Source organism: Bos indicus, chromosome 6, assembly GCF_029378745.1.
Source record: "Bos indicus isolate NIAB-ARS_2022 breed Sahiwal x Tharparkar chromosome 6, NIAB-ARS_B.indTharparkar_mat_pri_1.0, whole genome shotgun sequence".
NCBI classification, from domain to species: Eukaryota; Metazoa; Chordata; class Mammalia; order Artiodactyla; family Bovidae; genus Bos; species Bos indicus.
Genome location: NC_091765.1, coordinates 89,221,846 through 89,242,888, shown reverse-complemented (window position 1 = coordinate 89,242,888; position 21,043 = coordinate 89,221,846). Strand labels below are relative to the sequence as shown.

Genomic DNA, 21,043 nt, shown 5'->3' with positions numbered 1-21,043 from the left:
ACAGTGGCAGCCACCGCCTTTACAACTGGTCAAGATGAACATGGCACTGACCTCAGCAAGTAATGGCCAACTGCAACAGCTGCCAAGGAAAAGCTATGGCCTTAGCCCAACTCTCTGTTCTGGCAAAGTAAATATTTGAGGACTAAGAATTCTAGGATTCTATTGAGTGTTCTAGTCAATGATTTTTCTATTTTAACTACAGTTGTTACCCACATCCCTTAATCTGTTGTGTGCCTGTGTGCTTCAGTTGTGTCAGACTCTCTGTGACCCCATAGACTATAGCCCGCCAGGCTCCTCTGTCCGTGGGATTATCCAGCCTAGAATACTAGAGTGGGTCGCCATGCCCTCCTCCAGAGGATCTTCCTGCCCCAGGGATTGGACCCACATCTTCATCTCCTGCATTGCAGGCAGATTCTTTCCCCACTGAACAACCCAGGAATCTGTTGTGTAATGGGACTAAAATGGTTGGAGGTGGGGCTTCCTGCTCTTAAGAGAAAAGGATTTCTCTCTGAAATCATGTTATTCTTACTTTGCTTCTGCTTTATTTTTTAATTGTGATGAAAACTATTAGTTTTCAAACTTGTAGAATGGATAGGAACATGACTTGTATATGATTGTAATTTACTAAACCCTTATTGGGTTTTTAACAGCTACAATATTTTCCTTCTCTGGGGTTTCGAGACTTTATATTCAAACCTGGGGCAGATAATTCTATGTTGCCCATGCCCCAGCCCTTGCCTCTTGTTGCCATATCTTTGTTTTGGTGGTTTCTTCTTCCCTCCAGGCTGATATGGCCTCAGGGTATAGTTTGCAATTATAGGACTTGCTAGAGATTCAAAGATGAATGAAATACAATCACAATTTGGGAGGAAATTAACAGTCAATTCTAAAAATTTAAGAATAAAATAATAAAGTAAAGTAAGACAGATTGAGGAAGGAGGGAAAGGGAGGGAAGAAGGGTGAGGGAGGGAGGGAAAGAAAGAAAGAAAAAAATGTTGCATGAGAAGAGAAAAGAGAGGAGACATCATTCTACTGGTAATACTAAGAAGTAATAATTGCTCTTTAATATTTATTATATACCATATTTACATGGTATATATTATATTATATTTATAAATATCTATAATATTTATTTAAGAAATAAGTTGAGATGAGTTTTAAGAAAAGAGAAAATCTTACCCTGCCAAGTACACACACTACTGCATTTCCTTCACAGCATATCTGAGCAAATTTTTAATATCCATGGACGGCTTGGCAATTTCAGAAAAAAATTAGCTTTAGGTAGCTTTTTAGTCAACAGAACCAATTCCCTGGGGGGAGAAAAGTGCATTTTTTTATTTTTTGGATTCAATTCTTTCTAAAATTAGTTCTAGTTCAATGAGTAATCAAAAGAATAGAACTACATTTGCAAATGTAGGATGAAGATAGTTGCATATTATGTTTTCTATTTCTTCAGTGATAGAATCCAGAGCCATACAAAAATCTAAGTCACAAAATGAAAATTATTCAGTTCATAATCGTGTAAGTACGGTCATTGTCATTACTCAGATTATTGCTTAAAGAAGTTGAGTTGCTTGGACAAGTACTTTGGGAATTTATCTGACCTATTTCCAAATAAAATTCTTTTCCATAAAGACATTAATTATAAAAGGTTTGGTTCTCCCTTGCCCCTCTCTGTTGACAACTGAACAACATCCCTGAGAGTTTTTTTGTTCTGTTGTCCTTTAGTCACTAAGCTATGTCCAATTCTTTTGTGACCCCATGGACTGTAGCTTGCCAGGTCCTTCTGTCCATGGGATTTCCCAGGCAAGAATACTGGAGTGGGTTGCCATTCCTTCCTGACCCAGAGATCGAACCTCGTCTCCTACTTGGCAGGAGGATTCTTTACCAATGAACCATGAAAATTAGGCTTGCCTTATAAGAACTGAGCTTCCAGGCAATGCGATATTGTCCTAAAATGGGTAAGAAGGTAATATAAGGAAGACGCATGCATTCAGGGGTAAACAGAAACCAAATCTGGGCCAAGAAAGAGACACGTTGAGTGACATCAAATTCTCCTCCCACTCCACACTCCTCTATCCCCACCCCAAAAAACACCACTCAATTTTTCTGTTTTTTGTGACATTAGAGCCAAAATCTTTCTTATCTTCCAAGAGAAAAATACCTTTTGTCCTCCAGCCTTAACCATACAGAACAACAAAGGGTATGAATCTGAATAACAAGAATCTTTTGTACACTGGAGAAGAGCCTTAAAAATTTGAGCTGCTGGAAGATATTTAGACAGGAGACAGTGAGTGGAGACGAGGACTGCAATGTGCAGCATAGCCCAGGGTGCCCTGTTGAATAGCCAAGTAGCCCACCTGTAGAGAAAGGAACCAGGTTTGTGCTGAGAGACATTAGTGAACAAAAGATAGATGATATTTCAATGAGTTCAATTAATCCAAAGCAGCAAAGTCCACAAATCTAAGTAAGTAACTTACACAGCTGTTGCTACCTTGTGGTTGAATCTAATCCCAATTTCATATAAACGGTGATGCCTCAAAGATATTTCTCTAACATACTTTCTGATGGGTTCCAGCTGTAATTAGAAAAATGACTCATCAAAGAACTATGGTAATAACTGAAAAAGTTCACCTCATGGTTAGTAAAGAACAGAAAAAAAAAAAATCATGTATCTTCTCAAAATTAGAAAGTTTTAATTGTCTTATCTATGAGACCAAATGTAAAAGCATAATTTAGTGAAGGTTTTGTTTTCTTGTTGTTGTTTTTTGGGTTTGTTTGTTTTTTACAAAATAGCACTCACTTCTCCAGAGATCGCTTGTCCCTTAACTTTTAGACATTTGATGTATAAATGAGAACAAGACAGTGAACAAACAAGAATCCAGAGAGCCGATAGAATAAATTTCAATAATGTCTTACAGTTGTATTTAGGTTTTATTCAAGTTACTAACCCTGTCATCTTGAGCATGTCTTTAAATGCTTACTGCCGAGGTCCAGCCCCGGCTGATCCAGGGTATTCGACGGCCTAGGCGACTATTTATATGCTAATTAGAGATATAAGAGTAATAGAATGAGGATAGCTCAGTAAGAAAATTCAGTGGAGAAAAGAGGCTGAGTAGCTTGGTTTACGCGGGAGACCAATGAAACTTCAAGACAAGAAATTTGCACCACTTACGTAGGCCGCAGGCGCCCTCTCGAATAGCGGAAGGTGCCCCACCCTAGACACCTTCTCGAGTGGGTCTTAGAAGCCCAGGCATAATTAGTAAGCGTGGTGGGTTCCGCGCTCCAGATGGAGACTCAGCTGGAAGTTAAAGGGAAGAATGACATGGGGAGACCAAGCGTTGGAGCAAGGCCCGTAGCTTTATTTTCAACAGGGGTTTTTATACCCTAAGTTACACATAGAGGATAATAGGGGATGCAAAGTCAGCAGTCTTTGATTCTTATCAAAAACCAGGGTTTCTTTCCTGCAAATTTATCGTATACAAATGGTTTAGGTGATTTACATCATCTTCTGGCCAGAAGGCCTACTAACATTTTATGACTCTTGACAAGAACTTATCAACAAAGACTTATTTTCTCTAAGAGTAATTATTTAAAGGTTTGGCGCCATCTTCCGAAGATAAAATTGCATTCCTATAGGGCGGATGTGTAATGGGTTTACAACAAAGGAAAGAATTTATTACCTTAAGGGTCTAAAGTTACTAACACCAAGGCCACTACTTATTTTTTCTACATACCAAATTTTTAATTAATACACATTCAAGGATACAATTCAAGGGATGTGAAAACTTGGCAACAAGCATTGACTCATCAATGAAATCCTTTACTAGTCTTATTCTGACAGTTTGTAACTCTCTGAGAGGCTCTAAGCTATTTGAATATCTTAAGCTTCCCATGCCTCTCCAGGCTGGGAGACTGTAAACAATCGTATGCATAGCTGTAGGAGTCCAGGTAAACTTGTCAGGCGAGTTAGAGATCCATCTGAGGGGTTTGGATTTAAACACTCCTAATTGCCCAGGAACTTTATTAATTGGAGCTGTAAGTTAACTCTTTGACAGAGAGAGCGAGATGGTGGTAGGGGACAGCCCCCAGTAAAGTCAGAGGTGAGAGCACAAAGCAACAAAGTAGGCAGACTCTGGTTTTTTGGGGGGTAGATGCTCGAGAATATCCGGGCGGACTCCTGAGGCTCGATCCCGCCTTTGCGTATGCCGAGCCTCCTTCCTCATGACCTTTGTCACGAGTGGAATGCCTCACCGGCTCCCGGCAGCTTACTATAATATATGCTCCAGTTTTGCAATATAAATTAACAGAGTCCCCCAAAATCTTCATATTCTTTAACTCAGAATTTGGACTTTTGAAACTCTATTCCTTTCTGAATAAACAAAAATATAATTATGCAAAAAGAAGAACATGTATGCCTTGCTATGGCAGCAAAATTTTGGAGACAAAATGTCTCAAAAGAATAGAGATGCCTAAGTGAATAATGGCACATTATTCTTGAAAAGATGTACACTTTTAATGTAAAGTACATATGTTTAAGTTTCTATTCAAAACTGTATATTCAATTTGGTCACAAGAATGTACAAAATAAAACCTGTGAATGAAAAAAAAATGAAAATAAATATACTGAAATTAGTATCTCTGTGTGGTGAGAATATAAGTAACATTTAAACATTTCAGATAGCTCTATATATTGACTTAAAACATTATATTGACCATATATTAATTTTACTTTGGGTAACAATATCTTGCTATGCTATGCTAAGTCACTTCAGTCGTGTCCAACTCTGTGTGACCCCATAGACGGCAGCCCACCAGGCTCCCCTGTCCCAGGGATTCTCCAGGCAAGAACACTGGAGTGGGTTGCCATTTCCTTCTCCAATGCATGAAAGTGAAAAGTGAAAGTGAAGTCGCTCGGTCGTGTCCGACTCTTAGCGACTCCATGGACTGCAGCCTACCAGGTTCCACCGTCCATGGGATTTTCCAGGCAAGAGTACTGGACTGGGGTGCCATCACCTTCTCCGTTAACAATATCTTACAATGCTTTTTTAAAGAACAAATCCAGGTTCGATGCACGATGCTGGATGCTTGGGGCTGGTGCACTGGGATGGCCCAGAGGGAGGGTATGGGGAGGGAGGAGGGAGGAGGGTTCAGGATGGGGAGCATGGGTATACCTGTGGCATATTCATTTCGATGTTGGGCAAAACTAATACAATATTGTAAACTTTAAAAATAAAATAAAAATTAAAAAAAAATAAAGAACAAATTAAAAAATGGATACAGAGGCAATATTCAAATCACAAATCTGGCACTATGATAATATTTATACTTTATAATTAATTATAAGTATAATTATTATTTTATTTTTATTTGTTGTGTTGCACTTATTTGAAATCAAATACAAATAAGGTTATTCTCTTCTTCACAAGAGAGTCTGTGAAGGTTTAACTCATAAAGCACATTCTGTGATCACAGACATCACTTTAACATGATTGACTATGCAGTCTTCTCTGGGTAAGGACTAAGAACTCCTGGGAACAGACATTCTGGAGGCAAACAGGACTGTAACCATCATAGAGCAAGGGAGAGGAGAAAAAAACTTAACTAATTCAAAAGCACCTGCTTATGCTTAACATTATAGGGTCACATAGCTGGACCTAGAGATTATTGTACAAAGTGAAGTCAAGTCAGACAGAGAAAGACGAATATATGACATTGCTTATATGTGTAATCCGAATTAGTGGTACAAATGAATTTATTTATAAAACAGAAATAGAGTCACAGATATAGAAAACAAACTTATGGCTACGAACAGGGAAAGTAGAAGGGAGGGATACATTTATTGGGAGATTGAGACTGACATATACACACTACTATATATAAACTGGGCTTCCTTGGTGGCTCAGAGGTTAAAGCGTCTGCCTGCAGTGCAGGGTCCTGGGTTTGATCCCTGAGTCAGGAAGATCCCCTGGAGAAGGAAATGGCAACCCACTCCAGTATTCTTGCCTGGAGAATCCCGTGGACAGAGGAGCCTGGTGGGCTACAGTCCACGGGGTCGCAAAGAATCAGGCACGACTGAGCGAGCAACTTAACTATATATAAACTAGATAACTAATAAGGCCCTAGTGTATAGCACAGGGAACTCTACTCAATACTGTGTAAAGACTTTTATGGGGGTAGAATCTAAAAGAGTCGGTCTATGTATATGTATAACTAATTAACTTTGCTATACAGCAGAACTAAAAAGAGGAACTAAAAAGCCTCTTGATGAAAGTGAAAGTAGAGAGTAAAAAAGTTGGCTTAAAGCTCAACATTCAGAAAACGAAGCTCATGGCATCCGGTCCCATCACTTCATGGGAAATAGATGGGGAAACAGTGGAAACAATGTCAGACTTTATTTTTGGGGGCTCCAAAATCACTGCAGATGGTGACTGCAGCCAAGAAATTAAAAGACACTTACTCCTTGGAAGGAAAGTTATGACCAACCTAGATAGCATATTCAAAAGCAGAGACATTACTTTGCCAACAAAGGTCCATCTAGTCAAGGATATGGTTTTTCCTGTGGTCAGGTATGGATGTGAGAGTTGGACTGTGAAGATGGCTGAGTGCCAAAGAATTGATTCTTTTGAACTGTGGTGTTGGAGAAGACTCTTGAGAGTCCCTTGGACTGCAAGGAGATCCAACCAGTCCATTCTGAAGGAGATCAGCCCTGGGATTTCTTTGGAAGGAATGATGCTAAAGCTGAAACTCCAGTACTTTGGCCACCTCATGCAAGGAGTTGACTCATTGGAAAAGACTCTGATGCTGGGAGGGATTGGGGGTAGGAGGAGAAGGGGACGACAGAGGATGAGATGGCTGGATGGCATTACTGACTTGATGGACGTGAGTCTGAGTGAACTGCAGGAGCTGGTGATGGACAGGGAGGCCTCGTATGCTGTGATTCATGGGGTCGCAAAGAGTCGGACATGACTGAGCAATTGAATTGAACTGAACTGATACAGCAGAAAGTAACATAACATTATAAATCAACTATACGCCAATAAAATTTTTTTAAAATTATAAGGGCATATTATACATTAAGGAAAAATTTCCTCTGAAAAGCGTTAAAATTAAGAAAACTTTGTAACAAATTAGCTGAAAAAACTAAAGTCATGAAAAAGTTCATTCTTCCAAAATGCCTGGTAATAAAACATAAGTCTACACAATCACTTGTTTTTGTTGTTTTTAATAATATGAAACCAAAAGGAGGAAAAAAAAAAAAACTGTCCTGCTTAGGAATTCAGAATTTGCTTCTGAAGGAACTGGAGTTAACTCCAGTTCCAGGGGAAGAATGGAAGAGAGGTAAGAAATATACGTGTGTGTGTGTGTGTGTGTGTGTATGTGTAGCTTTAAAGAAAACTATGATTATTGCATACTTAGTATATGCTAGAGACTCTTTAGATACATTATTTAGTTTCTAACACAAGGTAGAAAATAAGGAGCTCAATAGGAGAAACATAGTTAAAGGAATAGAGAAATAAGGGTTGAGAGGATTATGAGAGAAATTCTCACTGAAGAGATCAAAGAAAACAGCAAGAAAACGGTGGTACTACACTGATTATCAAACTACTATTTATTTCAGCGTGACCTTCAAAAAATCCATCTGGTGTACCTTCTTAAGACAGTTGAAGGGAAAAAAAAAAAAAAAAGACAGTTGAAGGGGACGACAGAGGATGAGATGGTTGGATGGCCATCACTGACTCGATGGATGTGAGTCTCAGTGAACTCCGGGAGTTGGTGATGGACAGGGAGGCCTGGCGTGCTGCGATTCATGGGGTCGCAAAGAGTCGGACACGACTGAGCGACTGATCTGATCTGATCTGATCTGATCCAGAACCTTTAATGAGCATACATTAAAAAGTACTTTTATCATGGAACTAATCACTGATTTACGTCTATTCAACGAAGGAGAAAAGGCTATCTGGTTAAAATTAAATGTGTGGCTAACAGTATTTTCCAGGGTTAGCTAAAATAGTCTTCTATCTCATGTTTTTCTTACAATGAGCTTTTGTTACAGTGTATTTACTTTCTCCTTCAAAGTTTTGTGGCATTTCAGCCAATAGAGTATAATAAGGGTAAATTTTGAGACTTGGTCATTAAAGGCCATACAACTTCTGCTTTATCCATAAGAATACGCATTCTTGAGACTCTGGCCATATGTTAGCAGTCCAGCTGCCCTCGGGCTGCCACGCTGTGAGGAAGCCCAAGCCAGACAAATCAGTGACACCATTTAATTTATTATTAAATAAGGTAATATGAGAAGAAGGAGATGTTGGGGTGTTTTGCTATGCAGAAATAATAATTGAAGTATTAAATATGTATTATGAAGTGATATTTGTGCTGGATCATGCTTCTCAAATTTTGAGGACTATATGAATGGCCTGAGTATCTTGTTAAAATGATGTCTTATTCAGCAGGTCTGGAGAAGAGCTTCATTCTGAATCTTTACAAGCTGCAAGGTGATTCACATGCTGCCAGTCCACAGTCCTCACTTAGCATAACAAGTTCCTAAATAACAGTTGACATATAAATAGTTTACCTTTGTCTGGAAGCATTGTCTTATTTTCTTCATGGCAACATGACTGAACAGCTGTTTCATAGCAAACAGACATGGTTAAAATAGTGGGTCCATACAAGAATGGGTGCTTCCTAGAAGTTTCATAAATGTATCTATAATTTGACAAATGCAAAGTCATAATAATGGAATTATTATGGAATAATATAATTTGGAATTCAAGAACATGTTCTGACACTGTTTCTTAAGAACTTATGATTCATTTAGTTTTGTTGACCTGAAACTTCTAGAATTTCATGGTAACAGAAATGGGATACCACTACACTTAAATGTATCAAAGGTTCACAACAGACAGGTCATTGTGAGGTTAGATAGCGCCCAAGAAGTAATCCACTGTATTTTTTGGGCCAGTGAGAAAAGGAAATCACCAATTAAAAGTGTTCATTTTTATATAAGTAGTAAAAGTAGAAAGTTCAATAGTCTAAACTGATTGTAAATGGAGGATAGTACAGCTGGTAAAGGGGAACTAAATTTAGAAATTATTTGTGGGTGAAGAGGAATCTTTCAAGATCATCTGTAAGTTCTTTCTAGACTACAAAAGTTTATGCCATTGTCCTCCAAGATGTCTCACTCAATATTTGGGTTTATGACTAAATCTGAGTATTAATTTGCTTCTCAAATTCATTCTTTTCTCTTTTTTTATATTTTTTAGGTCCCATTTTGTAAAATGTAGGATCGTAGTTCCCCAACAGGAATCGAACCAACGCCCACTGCATTGGGAGTTCAGAGTCTCAATCACCACATAGAGCTTGCGTGCTTGCTAAGCCACTTCAGTCATGTCCGACTCTGCATCCCTATGGACTGTAGCCCTCCAGGCTCCTCTGTCCATGGGATTCTGCAGGCAAGAACACTGGAGTGGGTTGCCATGCCCTTCTCCAGGGAATCTTCTTGACCCAGGGACAGAACCTATGTCTCTTATTTCTCCTGCATTGGAGGGTGGGTTCTTTACCTCTACCACAACCTGGAAACCCCAGACCACCAGGGAAGTCCCTCTCAAATTCATTCTTTACACTCACTATGGAGCCTGGGCACCAGGCCTGCCTTTCACTTATCATCATATCTCCTCACACTATTCCACAAAGCTTGCTCAAATTACTTACTCCCCACCCCTCCTCTCACACACAAATACCCAATGAAGGTTGACATTGCAGACAAAAACTGGCTTAAGGCTCAAACAAATCCATTTTCTCTTATAATCACAGGAAAGTTTCTTTTCAAGCCTCCCTTGCAGTTAAGTGGGAACATGTAACTGAGTTCTAATCAATGAAATATGAATAAACATGCCATATACCACTTCTAGGCTTGGCTGTTAATTACTTTGCACAGTTCTTTGTTCTCTTTCTTTTTCGAAGTAAACTTTGGAACACATGCTCCAGGTGGTATAGTTCCAAAATAGAAGCAACTTTCATTTCTGAGTTACTTCATAGAGGAAAGTTGTCAGGAGCTGAGCTGAGTTGAGCTGGAGAAGGCTGAGAGGCCAAGTGCCAGAGCAGCCAATTAAGACAAAAGCCAAAATGAAAGTAAAGTCAGACTTTATTTATTTTCAGGGATAGTATATTCAAAGGGGGCTTCCCAGGTGGCTCAGTGAGAAAGAATCTGCCTACAATGTAGGGGATGTGGGTTTGATCGCTGGGTCAGGAAGATCCCCTAGAGAGGGGAATGGCTACCCACTCCAGTATTCTTGTCTGAGAAATCCCATGGACAGAGGAGCCTGGTGAGGTTCAGCCCATGGAGTCACAAAAGAGTCATTCACAGCTTAGCGACTAAACAACAACTTAAGCGAAAGGAGAGAAAATGGTATTCTCCCCACAACCTTCACCCCAGACTCAACCTGCTTACTCTTGAAAGTTTAATCAACAGATTTGTTTCATTTCAGCAAGGTTTCTTAAGCCTAACTTGTAGGGGGAAAAAAAAGCAGAATTTATATTATTAAGATATAATTGCCACTCAAGAAAAGGCAAAATTCTTGGCCAATAGGAAATCTCAATAAAGTCATTCGGTATCTTTGCTTTCTATTGGGTACTAAGCTAAACTAAGAAAGATCTTCACAACCCAGATAATCACAAAGGTGTGATCACTGACCTAGAGCCGGATATCCTGGAATGAGAAGTCAAGTGGGCCTTAGAAAGCATCACAATGAACAAAGCTAGTGGAGGTGATGGAATTCCAGTGGAGCTCTTTCAAATCCTGAAAGATGATGCTGTGAAAGTGCTGCACTCAATATGCCAGCAAATTTGGAAAACTCAGCAGTGGCCACAGGACTGGAAAAGGTCAGTTTTCATTCCAATCCCAAAGAAAGGCAATGCCAAAGAATGCTCAGACTACTGCACAATTACACTCATTTCACACTCTTGTTAAACTAATGCTCAAAATTCTCCAAGCCAGGCTTCAGCAATACGTGAACTGTGAACTTCCAGATGTTCAAGCTGGTTTTAGAAAAGGCAGAGGAACCAGAGATCAAACTGCCAACATCCGCTGGATCATTGAAAAAGCAAGCGTCCCAGAAACTCTCTTGCTGTATTGAATACTTCTGCTGTATTGACTATGCCAAAGCCTTTGACTGTGTGGATCACAATAAACAGTGGAAAATTCTTCAAGAGATGGGAATACCAGACCACCTGACCTGACTCTTGAGAAACTTATATGCTGGTCAGGAAGCAACAGTTAAAACTGGACGTGGAACAACAGACTGGTTCCAAATAGGAAAAGGAGTACATCAAGGCTGTATATTGTCACCCTGCTTATTTAACTTATATGCAGAGTACATCACGAGAAACGCTGGGCTGGAAGAAGCAGAAGCTGGAATCAAGATTGCCGGGAAAAACATCAATAACCTCAGACATGCAGATGACACCACCCTTATGGCAGAAAGTGAAGAGGAACTAAAAAGCCTCTTGATGAAAGTGAAAGAGGAGAGTGAAAAAGTTGGCTTAAAGCTCAACATTCAGAAAACTAAGATCATGGCACATGGTCCCATCACTTCATGGGAAATAGATGGGGAAACAGTGGAAACAATGTCAGACTTTATTTTGGGGGGCTCCAAAATCACTGCAGATGGTGACTGCAGCCATGAAATAAAAAAACGCTTACTCCTTGGAAGGAAAGTTACGACCAACCTAGATAACATACTCAAAAGCAGAGACATTACTTTGCCAACAAAGGTCCGTCTAGTCAAGGCTATGGTTTTTCCAGTGGTCATAGGGATGTGAGAGTTGGACTGTGAAGAAAGCTGAGCACCAAAGAATTGATACTTTTGAACTGTGGTGTTGGAGAAGACTCTTGAGAGTCCCTTGGACTGCAAGGAGATCCAACCAATCCATTCTAAAGATCCGTCCTGGGTGTAGAGTGATGCTAAAGCTGAAACTCCAGTACTTTGGCCACCTCATGCGAAGCGTTGACTCATTGGTAAAGACTCTGATGCTGGGAGGGATTGGGGGCAGGAGGAGAAGGGGACGACAGAAGATGAGATGACTGGATGGCATCATAGACTCAATGGACATGGGTTTGGGTGAACTCTGGGAGTTGGTGATGGACAGGGAGGCCTGGCATGCTGTGATTCATGGGGTCGCAAAGAGTCGGACACAACTGAGCAACTGATTTGAACTGAACTTAGTTCCTTTCAAGAATTTTCAGTACCAACCAATCTAATTTCAAATCTCCAAAGGCAAAGTTGAACTTTGTATGAGGAAAAAATTTTCTAATAATCAGAGCCATTTAAAAATATAATATAAGGTCCTATTGTAAAGTAACACAGAGTTACACTTGATTGGTAGTTGGGTACTAAAGTAAGATATATAATAAAATTTTACCATGATCAAAACTGTTTTTGAAAACTCCTTAGATAATCCAAATGTACAAGAAAGTATACATGTATAATATACTATCTTTTGATAAGGCCAAAATAGCTGACTTTTCCTCCAGCTTTGATATAAGTTACTGTTTCTTTGATTGAGAATTAAACAAAATTGTTGGCTTATAATATGAACCAGGTAATCAGAAAATTATTTTCCCCTGAATATGTATAGCTGTATGCACTTAAGTTAAATTAGCATATAAAATAACTCCTCAATACTGACTTTGGAGAAGGAAATGGCAACCCACTCCAATACTCTTGCCTGGAAAATCCCATGGATAGAGGAGTCTAGAGGACTACAGTCCATGGTGTTGCAAAGAGTCAGACACGACTTATTGGCTAAACAACAACAGTAACTGATTTAATTCTAAATGTTCAAGAAGAGATTAGATTCACTGCCTGAGTGTTAGTTAGGTTTTATAATCTCTGAATGTTCAACCCAAACCTGATTTTATAGCTCTCACCTCGAATGGCTAGTGAATAGGTAGCCAAGCTCATATTTAGTTTCTCATTTGGTTGCCCCTCGTGTCAGGCAAGTTAGAACTTGTCCAACCCGCTGTCCCTTAGTCCTTTCACCCTAAGTTACTGGGACATTTAAGTTCTTCTTGAAGGCTCAGTAACTCCTGGGGGATTTCTGCCTCTGGATGGTGAAATTAAAGGTGTTTACATTGTTCAGCATCAAGTCGTTCATTCATTTCTGGTGTAGAGTTTAATGTCTAAAATCTGAAATTGTGAATAATAGGATCAGCACCATGCTTCCTGCACTGTATCCAGCACTCAGATCCTTCCTTTATTCCTGGTGTCTGTCTGTCTTGACCAAATGACCAGAACTGCATTCCTTGAGAACGGAAGCTTTGTACTTCTCCTGTCATTTTTGTCTCTCTCGGTATTGGTTTCCTGCCTCTGAACCCCAGATACTTTCTTGTAAGTCTCTAAAGATAGACATCTATGCTAACTAAGACACCAAAATATGAGCACACCTACCCATGGGCTATAACGCTATCCACTGTAGGCAAGAATTATAGAATCAGAGTTCTTGAAAACTGATCTCTGTCCAATCTACCCTTATTGTTTATTCCTAGGTTCCCAATGACAGAGTCTATGCCTGTCAGATATCCCTCCTGTTATACCTCGGTGAACCTCCCAGGTACTGGCCCCTTGCCTAAGCTGTTACCTGCGCTCTATTCCCAATACTCTGCCTATTATGCTTTGCCTACTAGATCGTCGTTTTCAACATCATTTGCTACTGGTCTGAGCAATCTAACCCTTAAGGAGGTGGGTCCTTTTCAGATCCTAGTCATTTTTAGTGTTTCATGACAGACATTTTCATGCCCTCCAGGGTTCGCTAAGGCCATTGTCATTCTGAAGGAAAAAAATAAATTGTAGCTCAAATTTTTACTTTATTTTTATATAATAAAGCATTGTGTACTCAGAGGCTTTATCTAAAAATCTCTCTTCAAAATTAGAAAATACTCTTTTTCAAAGACGTGGCAAGGAAAGGTGACTTACCTGTCTTTTCACTAGCACTTGACTCTCTTTGCCCATCTCACAGATCTGCTCAGGATTTGAAATCTGGAATATTTCACTGTAACCTGCATCATCCTTTTTGTGTAATAGGAAACACTTATGTCTTGCTGTCTTATTTATATTGCAACAGTCAGAAAACACGCTTGTCAGCCATTCTTTCGTTATTGCAAATATGCTGTAGGAAGGTAGCCATCTGTAGAAGGAAATAATAACATGAGGGTAGGCACGTATGGTTCACATTCCTAACCATAGAAAAGTTCAGGAATTATAAAGAAAGGCAACTGAATGTATAATCTTATACTCCATATCCAGTAGTCCTTGGACATAGCTCTTTTGAGCAAAAGTCTTTTAAAAGGTTGTTAAGTCTCATGTGCTAGACATTGGCCAAATAGAATTTATCATTCTCTCCCTACTTATATAAGTGTTTCATTTTCATACAGCTGAGAGGTATTAAAATAAGCATAAGCCAAAATGGCCAGGGCCTAAAGAAATCAAGGAATTTTTAATAAGAATTATCCACCAAGAAATATGTGATGGCTTGCTTTCCTTGTTTCATGATGGCTTTTAGTTGGTTTCCATGGGGACTTATTTTAAAAATTGAGCTCTAAGGCAATGTGTATTCAGTGTCAAATATTCTAACAGAAATGTAATGATTCAGTTTTCAAATGCCTTTGGATGGCAGTAAATGTGTGGGATGCTATAAACCTCAAATGGCATTCCAGATTTAGGGGATAAAGTCAGAAAAAGGTCATCTCTTGAAGTAGAACTAAGAAGAAATCACTGTACAATAAGTGCAGAAGTATTTCTTGTAAAGTGTGTTTCTAATAAGGCTAATGATTTTTCTATGACTGCGTGCGTGCCCTGCTAAGTCACTTCAGTCGTGTCCGACTCTGCAAACCCTTGGACTGTAGCCCTCCAGGCTCCTCTGTTCATGGGCTTCTCCAGCAAGAATACTGGAGTGGGTTGCCATGCCCTCCTCCAAGGAATCTTCCCGACCCAGGGATTGAACTCATGTCTGGTGCACTGGCAGGCGGCTCTTTCACTACTAGCACTGCCTGAGAAGCCCTTTCCTATGACTACTTAGATTCTAATAAAAAATAGACAGGTTTTAGCCCAAGAAGACAGAGTGGGAAAAAACCTACAAATAAAGAAGAAAACTATTTGTATTTAAATTGTTGATATGAGAATAATTGATCAAAAATATGTAGATTATAAGACTTTTTTGATATGTTTATTAACAATTTTTCTGGGACTTCTCTGGTAGTCCGGTGGTTAAAACTTCACCTTCCAATGCATGGGGTGCAGGTTCAATTCCTGGCCAGGGAGTTAAGATTCCATATGCCTCACAGCCAAAAAACCAGAACATAAACAACAAAAGCAATATTGCAACAAATTCAATAAAGAGTTTAACAAAAAAGAATTTTTATAATCACAAAATACACACTTTATAAAAGACAATAGTAATTTTCAAGATTTTCTATTAAGTGGGAAAAAAACCTATAATAATATTCACTTTCTTCTTCTTTTTTATATTCTCTTAGACACTTTTCTAAATCAGTATTTTAATTTCCCAGGAATCTTCATATGAGATGTCAGACAATAGTACTCTAGTGACAGAGAAAGAGCAATAAACTTAGATGAATAAGCTGACATTCTAGGGTATAATTCATTCTCTCAAGCCTTTGGTTCTCAGAATGTGATCTCCTAGATATGAGCTTAATAAACTGTAGGTTCATAAACCTGCAAAGATTATATCTTGAGTGTGACTCACGTACATATTTTGCTTTAAAATCGCTTGCTTGATTATTCAATCAACCCATCCCATAGCAACATCTTTTGTTTGCAATTTAGTTTCATTTTTTCTTTTTTTAATAGAGAGAAAAAGGCAGAACATGATTCACCTACCAACTGGTGACAGGATTCTGAAGGTAATTCATGTGACTTGAGGTTCTTGCACTTTTCTGCAAGATCCAGCAACTCTTGAACTGTTATTTGTACTTCTTCATAAGTCAGTTTCTGAAGAAACTGTGCAACCATAATGTTAGTACTGAAACAGAACACTTGTGTGAATGTTGAAGCCAATCAAACCCCTTTCCTCCATCAGTCTTGTAATATCACTGCCCTACACCCCTACAAAATAACATGAGTGTAAATTTCAATTAAAATTTTTGATAATAAAACTTACACAGCTCTTAAGTTCTTCTCTAGATAATTCTGGCTATTTGTTTGGTGCATGGCTGGGGGAAAAAAATGAGATTTTTATTTGCAAAAGAGGAAATTTTCCAAGTTGAAATCCCCTTTTTACAATTCAAATCTACATTTATTCACTCATAAATTTCCAGATCTGTTTTTGTTTACATCATAAATCAGGATAAATTTTATAAAAATATATATTTGCTTATATTTGGGCTTCCCAGGTGTCTCTGGCGGTGAAGAATCTGCCTGCAATTCAGGAGATGTAAGAGACATAGTTCAATCCCTGAGTCAGGAAGATCCCCTGGAGGAGGGCATGGCAACCCACTCTGGTATTCTTGCCTGGAGAATCCCATGAGCAAAGGATTCTGGTGGGCTTCAGTTCATGGGGCCACGAAGAGTTGGACATGACTGAGCAACTGAGAACATTTCTTGTATTTAAGCTGTATTCTGTGAATGATTTACTTCTAGTCCAAAACATCATGTAGTTGAAATCTGTCAAATATATATTCTCATCTGTCATTGGCCAACAAATGTTACACATATCTGTATTGACACTTCTGAGTTAACTAAACTTGACTTTTTAATTAAATAACGCTTACTAGAAGTTACTAGCACACTCACATAACACTAAGAAAATCAAATGCTGGCAGTAGGAACAACAATATAAACATTAGTACTTTGCTAGTCTTAATGTGGCAAAGACAATATCTCATACATCTAGGATTCATTCAACATCTTCATCATTCTCACTCACCATGTACATATACACATGCTCTCTATTGAAAACATGTCTTCCTTCTTATACCAATAGCTTCTAAAGAGTTTGCTATTGTTCAGTCACTAACTCTAAAGAGTTTAGCCACTATCTATGTAATAAAGAAACCATATCATTAGCAATATTAACAAGGAAAGGCTTTGGAGACAGTTATTCTGAGTTCAGCCTCTAGCTCTGATACTGAATATGGCCTTAAGAAACTAACTTAAGCACTCAGAGTTTTTGTATCTTTATCAATCAAGTGTTAATCACCTTTACTACACTAGATAATGGTTAGGATTAAATGAAAGCCTATGTGTGAAGCAATGAGCACAGTGCCTGCGACATAGTAGGTACTGAATAATGTAGCTCATGATATTAGTCTATAAACACTATTGCTCAATCTAAAATAATTTATCCAATTTTAAATGCAAGTTAAAAATACATCATTCTCTCCTCTAGACTGGAAGTAAGATGTGTGTGTTTCCCCATGTGTGTTTCCTGCTTGTGTTTCCCCAATATATTAATTCTCTTTTTCTATCTATGAAGTTTTGTCGTGACGTTTCACCTCCTGGCACAAGGATCTGTAGGTTATTAACAGAATTCCCTACCTGCATCTAGTAAACTTCTCTGAAGAGTCTGACATTTAATGTAGCTGAAGAAAATAAGAAGAGATATGGATCTAACAGTCTTCATTATTTCAGATAAACTTAATAGAAGGTGTTCTATCATTTGAGAGAATTGAATAATCCTTTTATATTCTTTCCAAGTAATTACTATTAATAATTAAACTTCTTCTGGTGAATATTTTCCCCAGGCCACTATAACCCTGAAAAAAATTATAGAAATTCATGATAATGAAGAAATATTTCTGATAGATAGCATTCATTAATGAATACTGGATTTTAAAATGAGTCATGTCAATCTAGTTGTTTTTTCAAGATTACATCACATAGGACTTGAAATAAAGTAATCAATAGACGTTTTTGGTAAATACTTCATTTCCTAGAAATGCCTGTTGACATGTACAAAGGTCTAAAATGGCAGGAGATCAGGTAAACACATACAATGCCAGATTCAAATAAATTATGACTATCCTAATTCCAGTGCTGGACACATTTTTAGGTCCCTAGTGAGAGTGGGGAGCACAGATTTGGGAAACAAACCCATGGGAATGCAACCTAATGTACTGAGTGTTCGCTGCAAGTCTAGCACTTTATATGACTGTATTTAGGTAGCAGTATTCTTATTTCTTGAATAATAAGTGAAGACTCAGGGTCGTATAATTTGCTCATGGACTCACAGGTAGAAATTCAGGTCTTTCTGATGTCAGAGCTCACACCATCCAAGAGCCAGTAGTAAAAGTTGAGATACCAGCATCTCTTGGCTGTTTTCTGCTTTGCCTATAATCCAGTTCTTTAGGGTAGGACACTAGTGACTATGGATTAACTTAAAAGTTCAAGCTAAACTTAAAGCCCCAATGTTGTGGAAATGGGAGACCACTGGTTACTACTTTAACCATTCCTGTCTTCAGTTTCCTCATTTATAAATGGAGGGTTTGGATCAGATAATCTTCAAGGCTGGAAGTCCATTGCTTGATTTTGCTACCCACATAATCTCATTTCTGGTTTCCTAGGCAAAAAAAATATATATATATAAGTGAGAGAGATACATTTGCCTGAAAAACATTATTATTTAGATTTGTCATTATTTAGATTTGGGACATGTTGGCTTATGGTAAAGAATATAGATGACCTGTGTGGTAGAAAACCACACAAGGGAAGACTGTCTTGCCAGGTTTCCATAGGCTTTCCAGGGTTCTCTAAACAGTCCTGATGCTCAGCATCTCTTTCTGTCTTGCACCCTTAGAGTGGCTCCCTTGAGACCATACTCTAAGCTTCCTGGGGCTACCAGAAATGGACCTATTACTCTAGCGATGACAAATGCTTGGATGACTGCTTTCAGACTGTCACCCGTTGTAGATATTACTCTTTCTCTATGACTAAGCCTTAGAATCATTCACAGCACCACACCACAGGACAGCCACCATTAACTGATTGGAGCTGGCACTTAAAAAAAACTGTTCTGTGTATGCTAAACTAGTTTCTCTTTTAAAAAAAAAATTATTTTTGGACAAAATTAGCTTCTCATGAGCATCCTTCTCTCACAGTAAGAGATTCTTTAAAACATAGAAGGAGTTAAATTCTTTATTAGTGACTGATAGTGGAATTTTAGATCAGAGGAAAGACAGGTTGTGGGGATTATTTAAGCAAAGGCTAAGGAATGGGTTTTGTGATAGAATTCAAAAGATGGCACAGAATTTGTTCTCTAAGAGAGGAAGATCTCCACCCTGACTTTTAAGATAAAAAAAAAAATAGAAGGTGTGCAAGTGTAAGACACAATGATGATTTTTAATAAACAGTTTTACCACCACAAACCTAATTCTTGTCCAAGTCCTAGAAATAGAGTTTGAAGGAACCTTAGAAAAACCAAGGCTGGATCCCTAGATCCTACCGAAAGCCTGGGAAGTGACTGCTCATGCATGTGCAGTCCTGGCCCTCATTATAGCACCATGAGGCTGATGACATTTACAAACATCTCTAGTACTAGAAGTTTTCCTGCATCAACTGAGTCCAGTTATGTTCCAGTCATTGGTATGAGCTCTGTCTGAGCCATACAGAGTCAGTATGACTTGCTTTTGTTCCAAATCCTCTCCTTCCAGGCAAAACAAGACTTTTGAAAAACCCAGTTCTCTCCCTCTTTTATTTCCATCACACTGATTACCTATCTTTTATCACTGTGTTCTTTGGCACATCAGTATAGGGAGTTGTATGGCAGTTTCCTCTATGATTATGGAGTCTTGTAACGGCAGAGGTCCCTGGGTCTTTGCTTTCATGTCTGTGGCTCTTAGCACAGCACTGGACACATAGGAGAATCCACTATCAGATGCAAAATTGAATTAGGAAACTGCACTCTGTTTCACTTCTGTTTGCTAAACTTATTATTCATTATTTCAATAAAATTGTCTTCCTTGTCATCCCTGACAATAAACAAGAGTGTTTGGGAAAATGGTAGAAAGAAAAATCAGCTTCATGAATTAAACACCTACTTTCTGCTGGCCATTGTATTTGGATACTTTATATAGTAATTTATTACATCTTTCTAAAGCCTTTGTGATAGAGTGATTATTCTTCCACCCTACACCAAGAAACAGAGGTCTTAGATTGTAGGCAACCTGTGTCTGAGGCCATACAGCAAGGTAATAGTAGTAGGAATATAACTCCCTTCTACTCCGCTCCCACCTGCAATTTCAGCTTGGATGGAATGCCGTTGCCACATGCTCCCACAGCAAGGCCCTTTTTCCATCCTGCACCTATGACATCATATGCGATTGCTTACTGTCTTCTCCCCTGCCCAGTAGACATAAGAATGATGCTTAATTGTCTTATTATATTTGGTTATATTTGCATTATATTGGATTATGTTGTACAATGTCTAACACACAGTAGGATCTAATAATAAATATTTGTTGAACAAATGAGTAAGAATCCCAAATACTGTGCTCTGTGTTAAAACAAAAGAACTCAATATTTTCATGTATTATATCTTAGACGGTCATCATCCTTTATTTCAGACACTGAAACACTAAAGAGCCTTAAAAGTTTAGAGATCAGCCAGGATCATCAAGCCACGGGCCCACAACCAACCTTCACTTCCTGGCTTCCCAGTTCCTACCATTCTCTCTCTTTAGCTGTCACTGTCAATCACTTACAGTTTCAAAATAACAGCAATTTTGATGTGGAATGGAGGGAGAAAAGAGCCACTGTTGCTGATGCCTTGGCCCATTCCCCCTCTCTCTGAAGAACAGAGTTTATAGGGCACCCACGACACAGCCTTCCCTAGGAGGTAATGTACACATTGACTAAGAATATTGTTCTGGAATTAGAGGGTTCAAATTTAAGCTTTTGGTTCTGCCAATGACTAATTATGTGACATTTGAACAAATTCATTTTTTTCTCCAAGCCTCAATTTCCCTGTCTGTAAAACAGGAATAAAAAAACATTTACTTCATAGAGTTGTTAGGATTAAATGAGATAAT

At 38.6% G+C, this 21,043-nt stretch overlaps 1 pseudogene; it reads right to left on the bottom strand.

The window, feature by feature from the left end:
- Nucleotides 1-20,404, bottom strand: part of LOC109560569 (alpha-fetoprotein-like) — a 52,364-nt pseudogene extending 31,960 nt beyond the window's left edge.
- Between the last annotated feature and the right edge of the window lie 639 nt (nt 20,405-21,043).